Below are 12,963 nucleotides of genomic sequence, written 5' to 3' on the forward strand. Positions count from 1 at the left end.
CTTTCAGGTGTCAGGTTTTAGTGATAGCAGAAAAAATGATTAGCGAAGAAATTGATTGGAATTTGTTCACACACGTAGTCGAATATGAATGCAATGAAAATTCAACTATTAAAAAACAAGCAGTTGAAAATAAATCCCATTACTTCACACTGAAAATTATATTGTAAGTTTGTTTGTAGGACATCTATTATTTAGTTGCATGCTATCGTTTCAGTAAAAGTTTTAAATGCTTTAGAAAACCAAACGTGTTAGCAGTAAAGAAAATCAGTTAATATAGTATGATAGTTATTTTAATTTCGGCTCGTGAGTATTTTTACTGTGCTTGTTTTTTATGCTTTTACTGTATAAAAAGCAATTAAACCAGCACACTGTATAAAAAGCTGTTCATTAAATTATCCAAATAAATACTATAACTATTAAATAATTTTTTATTGTTTTAATATTTTCAAACTTAGTCTATCATCTTAAAATTAAAACTAGTTCTAAGTAGAACTTTGTGAGATGACTTTAAAGTATAGTTATTTTAATTAGATTTTAGGTATCGCTACTTTAAAAACTATGATCTGATTTTATTTTTTATTGTTTGTAACCATCTGTCAACACTTGGCTTATAAAGTTTTTGCTTAGCTTACATAAAAACAAGTTTGTATAATTAAAGTTTTTTTTTTTTTTTGATTAAGAAAAAAATACATTTAGCAATTGTTTTTATTCATAGCTTGTATGCTTATGATAAATAGTTTATATAATTTGCAACTAATATTTTTGATAGTTGTATTTCGTAATTAAGAAAAATTAAATGTTTTTATTTTCAGGCCATCGCGGTCCGACTTGAGCGTTTTGGATGACACGACGGCTACCTCCAAATATTGTCCAATCAAACAGCGAATCCTGGTTTCCGATTGTGACGTCAGCAAAACACTGCTGCAGGTATTCGAAGCGAGGTTTGTTGAACATTGCAGTTAAATTAAAAGTTTTTATCCAACATTAAAAAAGAAAAGAAACCATTATTCTTCTTACTTATAAACAAACGAAGTGTTTACTAGTTTATATATACAAAATATTGATCCAATATTGGTCCAAGACGTACTTAAATTGTTTTGTGACTGTTTAAACTTTCACCTTTATTTTTTTTAATGTGCAAGTAACTCTGTTTATTTACATTAAGAATCTTTTGATTTACTTTTAAAAATGTGTTTTTAAATTTATTTCCCAGGTACAACATTGTTATTGTGCAGCAAAATTCACCTTCCTCTGAGCATTTGCTGCTGACCGTCAATCAGAACGCGTGTGTCATTGTTTGTCGTCTGCAAGTGTTTGGTTGGTACTTTTATAAGTATTCATAGTTGCACGTATTTGTTAACTGACATTGTATATTATTTAAAGAATTTATATACCATTTGCAACTCAGTATATAGAGGTTACAGTTTTATTTTTTATTTTATTTCACGAACGTTTTCAATACTATACTGGTTTTATTTTCAATTGTTAAATGAATTTGAAATAAAATTTGGTTAGTCAAACAGTTTAAAAAAATGGGTTTATATTATGACGTATGAATAAGTTTAAACAAATACAAATTTTTAGAGTTAAGAAAGTATAACTTAAGTAAAAATATGTTAATTAATAAATTGTTAATAGTTTTTTTTTCCAATACTGTCTGCGTATTTAACTTGGTCCTTCTTCCGTAATCAATATCTAAATTAAAATGAAACTAGTGTAGTTTTAAAAACGTTCGTGTTATAAAATAAAAAATAAAATGAGTAACCTCTGCATACTTAGTTTTAAATGTTATATAAGCACGTTTGAAAACCTTCTTATAACAGTACATATTTATAGAATGTTATCAATCATACATAAATTAAAGCTTTGATTATAGGCCTCTATATCAATGCATGTTAGAGTAAAATTTGATATGGTAGTGTTAATTTTTTATCGTTTAATTAAATAAATATCGCAGAAAGCAAAGATAACATGGAAAAAATAATGTTGGAAACTTTGTCGAAATTGTGCAGGAAATTTACTTGTTGTTATCTCATTGCGTATTCTAGTAGCATGGAAACAAGTGGCTTGTAAGTTTGTTTTTTTGTATGTATGCTTTCTGAAAACTATTAATTAAATTCCGTATTTCAGATCAGCGAGTTCGTTCAGAAATTTGACCAAACTGAATCAATGTGTTGCTGCCTACCAACAAAAAGATTTTCAGGTTACTTTAATAATAAATACTCACCTGCTGTATAAAATCTTAGGTATGGTTAAAGTCTGAATATTTATTTTAACTAGTATTTAATCTTCATAATTTACTTTTTTTTGTGTTGAAATGCATATATAATTTTTAGAATTGAGTTTTGAAAACACTTTTATTTTGAAGATTTTTAGAGGTGATATACACACAATTGACATTTAATTTTCTTTTTAGTTTTTTTTAGGTAGCTTGAAAAAAAAGCATCACTTTTAATAAAGTTAAATCTGAGTTATTTATTATCGAATGCTTTCTAGATAATAAGAATTACAATTTAACATTTTTAAATAACAATATTTAACATTTATCAAAGATTTCAAGGTATAGTCTATAAAAAGTTTGAACCTTAAAAAGACTGATGACTTTTATTAATTAAAAATGATGCTGAACTATATAAACAAAAGTAACTAATTGTCTGCCAGGTGAGAGTTTCGTGTAGTTTTGGCGAGGAAAGTTTAGCAGAATATGTCAATTTCATCACACAAAGTCTACCAGAGCCACCAGACACTATCAATAACTCCAGGTTTGTTTTATTTATCTATTATGTTTTTAGATCTAAAACGTTTAGTCAATTTAAGCATTTTTTGAAATTATTCAGGTTGCAACTATGGTAAGAAAGAAATAAAGCGATAAACCATTGTATTTAATTACTTTTAGTGAACTTAAATAAAAACTGAAAATGTTGTGCATTTATTTTTTTTGATAAGTGTTTACTTGTTCAGACCATACCGTATTATAATGAGACTAACGGTTTGTTTGTGAAGAAAAAATATATGTGTATCTAACTAGTAAAGGGGAGGTCATTTTTTAATTTCTTCCAATTAATAAAAAAAAGTTTGGAAAACTCTGATTTGCAGCAACTGCTTTGTGTCTATTCGTTACACAAGTAGTTACCAAGTCGAAATTTTCAGACTGAACACAACGTTCACGTGCGACGAACAGGAAGCATTTCTGCAGCAGTTCCCATGCGTGAACGCCTACTCATCGCAGTACGTGTGTTCGGTTGTCGGCATCAAAAAAATATTCACCTTCACAACCGACCAACTGCACTCCATGCTGCCCGAACTGAATCCGAGAATTTTGAAAGTAGCTTTGTGTAGTGTAGTTTAATTAAATGTTTAGTTTTGAAAATAACATAATAAGTAAGTATAGACATAAAAAAAGATAACAATGATGTGTATGATTTAGTTTTAAAAAAGTAGTTGAATTGAATGTGTATTTTTGCTCGTTGAACTAGCTTGTATAAAAACAACATTTTATGCAAAGTCAAATAAGAACACTTGCTTTTTGTGGAATGTAATCATTACTTTGCTTCTTTCAGGATTTCACAGATTGTTTGAGTATTTTGAAGAAGTCCATTCGCTTGAAAAAAATGAAACAGCAGCAAGTAGAACAGAGGCGGATGTACCAGGATGAAAATTTGAGTTTCGCTTCTACTGAGTATCCTAAAGTCAACGAAAACGTATGTTATTGTAGATATCATGATAAATAAGACTAATTTTAGACCAAAAAAAAAAATTACTACGGATACAGGGTTGCCAAAAAACTTAAAGACCTGGAAAAACCTGGAATTTTAAACAATTTTTACATGTTAAGTAGAAAAATTTTGATTTGACACATAAAATCAAATTTTGTAATTATCAATTTTTTTTTTTATTATTAAACACATTTGAAATAGCTTAACAGTATCTTTTCATTGTTTTTATACTATTTAACACAGTTTTTACCTTAAACTTAACTTTAAACTAAAAACAGACCCAAAAATGTGTACTTTTAAAAACCTGGAGAACGTTTTGAAAACCTGGAAAAAATTTACCAAAAACATTTGGTAACCCTGTTAATAAGTTTTAGTTTATTTAGAATAAATTATTACAAGCTAGTTAAAATATTTATAAGTAATTTACTAAAAAAATTTAAATTGTTTGTCTAAAAACATAAGAGTTGATTTTTTTGAAGATAAATTTAGGACAGAAATTTTTTTTGAAAACAACTTTAAGTGTTATTTAATTTTTTTAAATTTATTTATTTACAAAGGCTACAATGTTTCTCCCCTAAGGGATCTTCAGGCCTGTTAAATAAAATAAACATAAGACGATGGACAAACTTAAGAAAATACAATAATGCAAAAAATTATAAATGAATTCAAATTAAAATTAAAAATGTATAGTGTTATTGCTAGAGAATTAGTTAACAAAATTAAAAGTTTTATAATAATGAAAAAGACTTTTTTAAACTTTTAAATATGCTTTATACTTACAATAGATGATTTGTTTTATATAGGTTTGGATTTAGCTTAAAAACACAAAACAAAATGGCGCTTAACAAATGAGGGTACAAGTAATAACATAAGTAGAACTAAGTGATAAAAGAATTAATACGCTAAGTTTTAAAATAAAAATTCCTAAAGTGCGGGCAGGTGTAGAAGAGCTCTTGTCTTTTGTTTAGAATTCGTTTCTTATTAGCAAGTGCTATTTCTATTTTCTCCAAATTGCATGTCTTACAGATTTTACCTATATTCTTCATTTCCCTGATTTTGTGCATTATGCTCCATTTTAAATCGTAGCTGGTGTTATTGTTTTTTAAACTCCAAATGTACTTGGAAAGCTCTGTTCCCTTGTTATTTTCATTCTTAATATCGCTAATGTGCGCATACCATCTCTTTTTGAATTGGTTTATTGAAATTTAAAAAAATTAATTTTGTCTCCAAAACTAAAATTGTCGAGACCTCTTGTGCCCAAGGAATAATCCTTGCATATATAAGTGTTATTTAATATAGCTTACATTGCTACATATGATGTTTTTTTTATTCGTTTAGTTTTGCAGTAGTGTGATTAACACAAAAGTTTTCTTGCATTTTTTTCTTCTTTTATAATTTAAATAGACCAATTATAGACTTAACCTTCTTAACTTAATCGGTACAAATGAAGAATAAAAATGGTTAACACGTATTATTTTTACAATTATTTGGAAAACTTAAGGAAAGTTTAATTAAAATCTTGTGTGGTATACCAATTCAAGTTGAAAATTTGTAGTTACATTCAAGAATGTATGTTTAGGTATTTATAAATATATTTGTTGTATTTGAACTACTTTTTTAGATCAGGACAAAACTGAAATCAAATCTCAATAATATCCCAGATATGTTAATTCATGAAGGAATATATAGCGAAGAGAAGTCTAAATATTTTCCTCAAAATAAAAAATTAGATTTTGGAAACGATACTAAAAGCTCTGCCAGTACAGGTATTTAGTAATGTTTCTATGTAACTGTTTAAACAAATTTGTAGAATACAACAAAGAGTTAATGATCATACAAGTAAACTATAATGCTAAAAACAGCTTAAAAAAGTTTTTGCGTTGACATTTAGCTTCAAAGAAAAAGTTAGTAAACAATAAATACTACATGCTTTATATTAACATTTGAAAAAAGCATTAGCTTAAAATATGTGTTGATTATCATTTTTGTAGTTTAATTTATTTTTTTTTTGTGAAAATTGCTAGCAGCAACTAGATTTAGTTAAAATTAATTAAGCTGTTTGTTTTGTGAAAACTTGCGTTTTTAGATATCAAATGAGTCGATTTTAAGAAAGTTAGCCTAAACTTATTAAAAACTAATTTTGCTTTGAGCAGCATTGTGCTTAAACCAAGTGTCAAGCAAGTTGCAAGAATATTTGCAAGACAATCCACATTTATATGCGACTGATTGTGAAAAATTACAAAGTGATCAGCCCAATGAAAGCTTTTGTTTTAACAAAACTGTCAACTCATCTTTTCTAAACCACAATTTAGGTTAGATAGTAATTTTGAAAAATTTATTGTACGTACATACATAATGTTTAACAACCTCATAGAATGTCATACAACATAGAAAGCTTTTTGAAGAATTTTTATTGTGTAAAACAGCACTTTTGTGACGTCATCATGCTTATATTTAAATTTTATAATCGAATATTAGTTGAAATTGACGTGTGGCCGGTTAGCTCAGTTGGTTAGAGCGTCGTGTTAATAACGCGAATGTCGCGGGTTCGATCCCCATACTGGCCACATATCCATCCTCGTTAGTATAGTGGTGAGTATTCCCGCCTGTCACGCGGGCGACCGGGGTTCGATTCCCCGACGGGGAGCTTTTTGTTGAAAGTATTAAGTTAATAACAGTTTTTTAATAAATAATAAAAAAAAAGTATTATAGATAGATAAAAATATATTATTGTACGTTTCGTTATTGTACAATTAAAATTTTCCGATGGTTTTTTTTTTGTTTTTTTAAACTTTGTTTTATTACCGTATGTCACCAAAATTAATTATTTAGGAAAATTTTAATAAAAAACACTACTATAAGTTTTAAGATATAACTTTTTTTAATTTTAGTTTTGGTGTACTTCAATTTGATAGAAAAATGACGACGTATATGCTATATTAAATTTTATTATCTTGTCTTGAACTCTAAATAAATTGATATTTAGCTCAACTAAATGTTATAAGTCTTTTTTTAACTTTTAGAAAAAATATAACATGAACTAATGTTAACAATTATATTAAAACATATAAGAATATTGCTTGCATATTCAAAAAAGGCAACTGTAAGTTTGTCTGGTAACACTCATCTCAAAAACAAAATTGTAAAGGGTTGCCAAAAAAAACCTGGGAAACCTGAAAATTGACATTTTAGGCAAAAATAACCTGGAAAATTAAAAAAAAATTCCTGGAGTTTTAAAGAATTTTTACATGTAAAGTAATGAAATTTTGATAAGATACGAAATATCTGTTATACAGAAAAAAATATTTATATTTGTGAAGAAAAACAGTTTTCAACTTATTTAAATATAAGGAGACAATTTCTATCTGAATAAGATTTAAATTGTAACTGAACATCCCTTAACGGGTGAAATTTAGTTTTGCAAATAAAAATCTTGAATAATTAATCTCGTATAAAGAAAATAAAACAAATAAAATTATTTTCAACATAAAACACATTTGAAGTAGATTTACAGTACCTTTTCAATGTTTTTATACTATTTAAGACAGGTATTTACCTTAGGTTAAGTGTTATACTAAAAAAGGACCAAACATTTGTTTTTTAAAAACCTTGAACAAAAATTTCAAAAAACCTTTGGCAACCTTGATGTATGAAATGCAACAAAACAGTTGATAAGTAGATCAATAATACTTGAAATACATTCATTTCATTATGTAAATTGTATACGAAGACATCGCGCTTTATTATGACGTAACAATTTAAGTAGGTTTATAAATGCAATAATATTTGAACAATCGAGCGGCGCCATGGCTTAGTTGGTTAAAGCGCCTGTCTAGTAAACAGGAGATCCCGAGTTCGAATCTCGGTGGTGCCTCGCTTATTTTTAACATTACCTTTTATTATTTGAGCCTTTAATGAAAAATAAAGAGATTAAGTTAAATTAATAAGTCTATAAAAATGTATTTTAGGGAAGTTATGCAATTTAATATCAATTAAAAAAAAATTGTAGCTGTTTTAGAATTAAGTCAAACATTTGATATAGCTTTGTGTAAACTATTTTTACTTTTAAAAATTTAATTTTGGTTACTTGAGTTTATAAGTTAGCATGGTTTCTAAATTGGTGTATTATATATATATATATATATATATAAAGGTTTATTTAAAGATGTTAAACTCAAAGGACTCGAGTTTCGTGCCTATGCACTCATCAGCTTCAAAACAAGTTTAAAATAAGCACAAAACAAAATCACGAATGAAAGTTAAAACTTTTTTGCATAAATAGATTATGACGTAATTTTGAAACTATCAAAAATCATGCAAAACGGCTTGTGCAAAAGTTAATTTACCAATCGACAATAAACTGGCAAAAATTCACAAAACTTCAGTGAGTAACTATATATTAGGACAGATAATTGAAAGAGATAAAGATAAAATTAAGATGCAAATTGAAATTTAGGTTATTTTAAGATGAAATTAAAACTTGTTAACTTTAAAAGCGACTTTTTTATATGTCTACAAGACGATACAAACTCGCTTCTTTTATTTAGGCATCTCTTGTCTTTCAATTATCTGTCCTAATATATAGTTACTCACTGAAGTTTTATGAATTTTTGCCAGTTTATTGTCGATTGGTAAATTAACTTTTGCACAAGCCGTTTTGCATGATTTTTGATAGTTTCAAAATTACGTCATAATCTATTTATGCAAAAAAGTTTTAACTTTCATTCGTGATTTTGTTTTGTGCTTTATTTTAAACTTGTTTTGAAGCTGATGAGTGCATAGGCACGAAACTCGAGTCCTTTGAGAATAACATCTTTAAATAAACCTTTTTATTAATAAAGCCCTCAAGGTGGGCTCAGTGTGAAAAAATTTAATTTATTAAGTTAGATAACTTAATTCTATATATATATATATATATATATTAAAGGTTTTATACAAAGTTCTGATCGATAGTGCTCGACAAATCAAATTGGAGCTTAATATTTATTTATTTAATTATATAAAAACTATAATTCATACAGCTGTTTCACACATTGAAATGTAAAATTTCATGTGATCTTCAGTGAGTTGTAGTTTATTATAATAGTGAACAGAAATTTCGATTTTAGAATTTTTTATAGTAATTATGACGTAGTAATGGTACAGTTTATTGTACGATTAGTTGAATTTGAAATACGCTGTAAATATTATTCTATGCTTTTTAGGAAAGTTTAAAAAGATTATTTTGGAAAAATGTTTTAAGCTATTAGAAAAATTTTTTAAACTGTTGGGAAAAATGTTATAAAATGCTATAAAATACTCGTGTTTGCCGCTTCGATTTTATTTTGTTTTAATATTTAGTTGGTTTTAATTTTGTTAAAAAAGTATTTTTGATAATGGATGCATATGTTTTGTCTTTCGCTTTTCTTGTTTAGTGTTACGTTCTTATCTGATTTTTCGATTTCTATTTTTTCTAAGTTACAAAGTTTGCAGCCGAATTCAGTATTGAATTTTAATTTTGTCCTGTTTAATATTTCCCATTTAATTTTGTAGTCTGTATTGTTATCTTTTAAGTTCCATATGTAATTCGCTAGTTCTGTTGTGTGTCTTTTGTTAATATTGTTGAATGATGATTTGTGGTTTCTGTATCTTTGTTTAAAGGTATTTCCTGTCGACCCTATATACTGCTTTGTTGTTTTATTTGATGTTACTGTTGCTTTATAAATTATATTTGACACTAGGCATTCGTTATTTAAAGGGCAATATATATATATACATAAACAAATTATACAGTAATCTTCCTTTATTCTACCAACATATGTTTCTGTGTGTCAACGAATCAACACACTTCAACTGGGTTCTGTAAAAAAATAATTACTGTAATGAGAGAATAGAAGCATAGAATAAAGTTGGTGTATACATGTTTTCATTAAAATAAGATATTTTCTACAGATAATAGTTATTAATAGGTGAAATACTTAATATTAAATCCGACTGTTATAAAACTATATAATATTTGTGATTATTAAGTCTAAAATAAGTAAAGTAAGCTAAATTACAAAACAAAACATAATATAAACAAACAACTCACATTAATGGGAAAGATAACTAATTCAAATTTTATTTTTGTTAACTAATGAAAAATACATTCGTTACAACTAATAATTACGTCACAATGTAAATGAGGTTATTTAAACTATTTAATTTGTATTGCAAAGAACATTAATTTAGTTTTTATGTAACTTATTTTGAACAAAAATGAAACATTAACCATTAGTTAGTGAATCAGTAAAATTTAATAAAACTTAACGACGCTGAAGGCAATAAAAGTCACAGAAACTCGATGTAACATGTATATTATATATTGAATGTTTGTAATGATTGAATCAACAATCTTGTACTATTCTTTTTATTTACTATGTATACTTTTCAGCATGTAAAAAATAAGAATAGTACAAGATTGTCAGATTTCGTTTGGCAGTATTTTGATAGGTATGGAACCAAACCAGAAATTGAATGGAGCATCCTCCACCACGCCAACAATAACATCAGTAGCGCGAGCAAGATCTGCCAAATATGCAACCTTGAACGAATGGCAATTTTAGCAGAAGATAGTAAACAATTACTAAATAAAAGACGTGATATTTCAAACAACTGTGCACACAACCGACGGTTCTTCTTCAAATAACACCTTGGCGCCTTCTCACCTTTTCATTCACCTTCCACATACACAGACACATTCACTTAACATATATTAATATAATTATATATCCTAAGTAACATATAGTTTTATTCATTTATTATTTATATCTTTTTCACACAAGTCACTTTCTATTCTCTGAAATTTCATATATTCACTTTACCCTCCGACTATAATTCCTCACACCTTTATATGTTAAGTTTCAAGTTTAATTGGAAGCCTGTATTCAAATCACAGATAAACCGTGCTTTTTTACCTACTACGCCCAAGAGAGCTAGTAGGTTTTTTACTGCAGGTTTATACTTTGCATATGACTACCTTGTTGTTTTACATTTTAACTTTCATATATAATACAATTTACTTATTAAATATTTAAAATATCTGTATGGGATATTTAATTTAAACAGCCGACTCCTACTTTACCAATTAATTATTTTATTAATTATAAAATACAATATATATTTATTTTAGGTCATTATGATTTTATGTATGTCGCTGTAAATTAATTATCGGTCAGTACATTGTAAGCACAATAACAATTTTGTTTTTTGTGTTTTGTTTTTTCTTAAAGTTTAGTTTTTTCATTTTTGATTTTTACATTTGAACTAAATCTGCTTCCTAATTCTATATAACTTTGATTCAATCACTACAAACATTCAATATATAATATACATGTTACATCGAGTTTCTGTGACTTTTATTGCCTTCAGCGTCGTTAAGTTTTATTAAATTTTACTGATTCACTAACTAATGGTTAATGTTTCATTTTTGTTCAAAATAGATTACAAAAAAACTAAATTAATGTTCTTTGCAATACAAATTAAATAGTTTAAATAACCTCATTTACATTGTGACGTAATTATTAGTTGTAACAAATGTATTTTTCATTAGTTAACAACAATAAATTTTGAATTAGTTATCTTTCCCATTAACGTGAGTTGTTTGTTGTGTAATTTAGCTTACTTTACTTATTTTAGACTTAATAATCACAAATATTATATAGTTTTATAACAGTCGGATTTAATATTAAGTATTTCACCTATTAATAACTATTATCTGTAGAAAATATCTTATTTTAATGAAAACATGTATACACCAACTTTATTCTATGCTTCTATTCTCTCATTACAGTAGTTATTTTTTTACTGAACCCAGTTGAAGTGTGTTGATTCGTTGACACACAGAAACATACGTTGGTAGAATAAAGGAAGATTACTGTATAACTTGTTTTTATTTATATTCCAGTCAAGTTACTTCACTAGGATCTTTTGTTAGCAAACAATTAAACCTATATTTTGAACAGTTGTATATATATATAGTTAAAATTTAATATAGTAAAAATTTAATTTTCATTTATAAAAAGCCCTTATTACTATTTATAATTTATTTATATTATAATATTTATAATATATTTTTTATTATATATTACATATTTATTATAACTATACGATATAATTTTATATTCAAAAAAACATAAAAATAAAGCACATAAAGGTGTATTGTTAGACGAACATAAATACTTTTTATAGCATATTGAACTATGTTTTAACAAACTTAGCTCTTCCAAACTCTCTTCAATTACTACAGTTAGCTGCATGCACAAGCCTACTAAAATCAGCTAGATTTATGTTTGTTAATAATATATATATATATATATATATCCCAATAATTGTCATTATCAGCTGTCTTCGTGGCGCAATCGGTTAGCGCGTTCGACTGTTGGTTGGTGGTTCGAGCCCACCCGAGGACGCATTTTTTGTCAAAATACTCCTATGTTTTTTATACTCCAAATACAATTTATTAATAATTAAAGGTAAAGAACTTTGTAATATTTATTTTACTTTTTTAGTAACTTTAAAATATCCTGCAAAAAATTTACAGAAATTTCGATTAGGCAAACAATAAAAAAACTTGTATTGCAACATTATGATTTAGTTAATGAACTATAATAAAGCTGTGTAAAATTGTAAACATGTAATAAAAACAGCTGTTATCAATTATTTTATTCTAAATATACTGTTACTCAAAACAACCAAAGTAATTTTTAAACTCTAAATTTTTAATAAGCCAATATTTAAATAAACTATAAAAAAATATTTTTACAAAGTTAATATATAATTATTTTAATCTTTAATAATATTTTTCAAAGTTTAATGTTAATTAAAGTAAAAAAAATAAATTTATATTTCAATTTAGTTTATATTTAGTTTAAAAAATAAACTTATTTCAATGTTGACTATAGCAAAAACTTTCTGAGTTAAATAGTAAAAAAAATTTATATGCTTTGTTATGGTTTTTTTTTATAAATGTTATACTTTCGTGTAGCTCAACTTGTGCTAGCTGCATTAAAGTTTGGTTTTGTTTGCATACTTGTAAAGTCCTGCGTTGTGTAAAATTTAATCTGCTTATCACGTCACGATGGCTTTGATTTAAATTAAATTCCTTGATTTACGTATTCAATCGTAGCCCCGATGGCGCAGTAGGCAGCGCGTCAGTCTCATAATCTGAAGGTCGTGAGTTCGATCCTCACTCGGGGCACGCTTTTTTGTAATAAATTTTTTAAGTTAT

General features: G+C 26.6%; 3 non-coding genes across 3 annotated transcripts; all 3 read left to right on the forward strand.

The window, feature by feature from the left end:
• Positions 1-6,291: 6,291 nt before the first annotated feature.
• Trnad-guc (transfer RNA aspartic acid (anticodon GUC)) lies at positions 6,292-6,363 on the forward strand. Its single transcript has one exon. It is a non-coding gene; the product is annotated as a tRNA-Asp (tRNA).
• A 1,153-nt stretch (positions 6,364-7,516) lies between these two features.
• Positions 7,517-7,590, forward strand: Trnat-agu (transfer RNA threonine (anticodon AGU)). Its single transcript has one exon. It is a non-coding gene; the product is annotated as a tRNA-Thr (tRNA).
• A 5,270-nt stretch (positions 7,591-12,860) lies between these two features.
• Trnam-cau (transfer RNA methionine (anticodon CAU)) lies at positions 12,861-12,933 on the forward strand. The gene has a single exon. It is a non-coding gene; the product is annotated as a tRNA-Met (tRNA).
• Positions 12,934-12,963: the final 30 nt, after the last annotated feature.

This window comes from Thalia democratica, chromosome 2 (genome assembly GCF_965202585.1).
Source record: "Thalia democratica chromosome 2, ktThaDemo2.hap1.1, whole genome shotgun sequence".
Lineage (NCBI taxonomy): Eukaryota > Metazoa > Chordata > Thaliacea > Salpida > Salpidae > Thalia > Thalia democratica.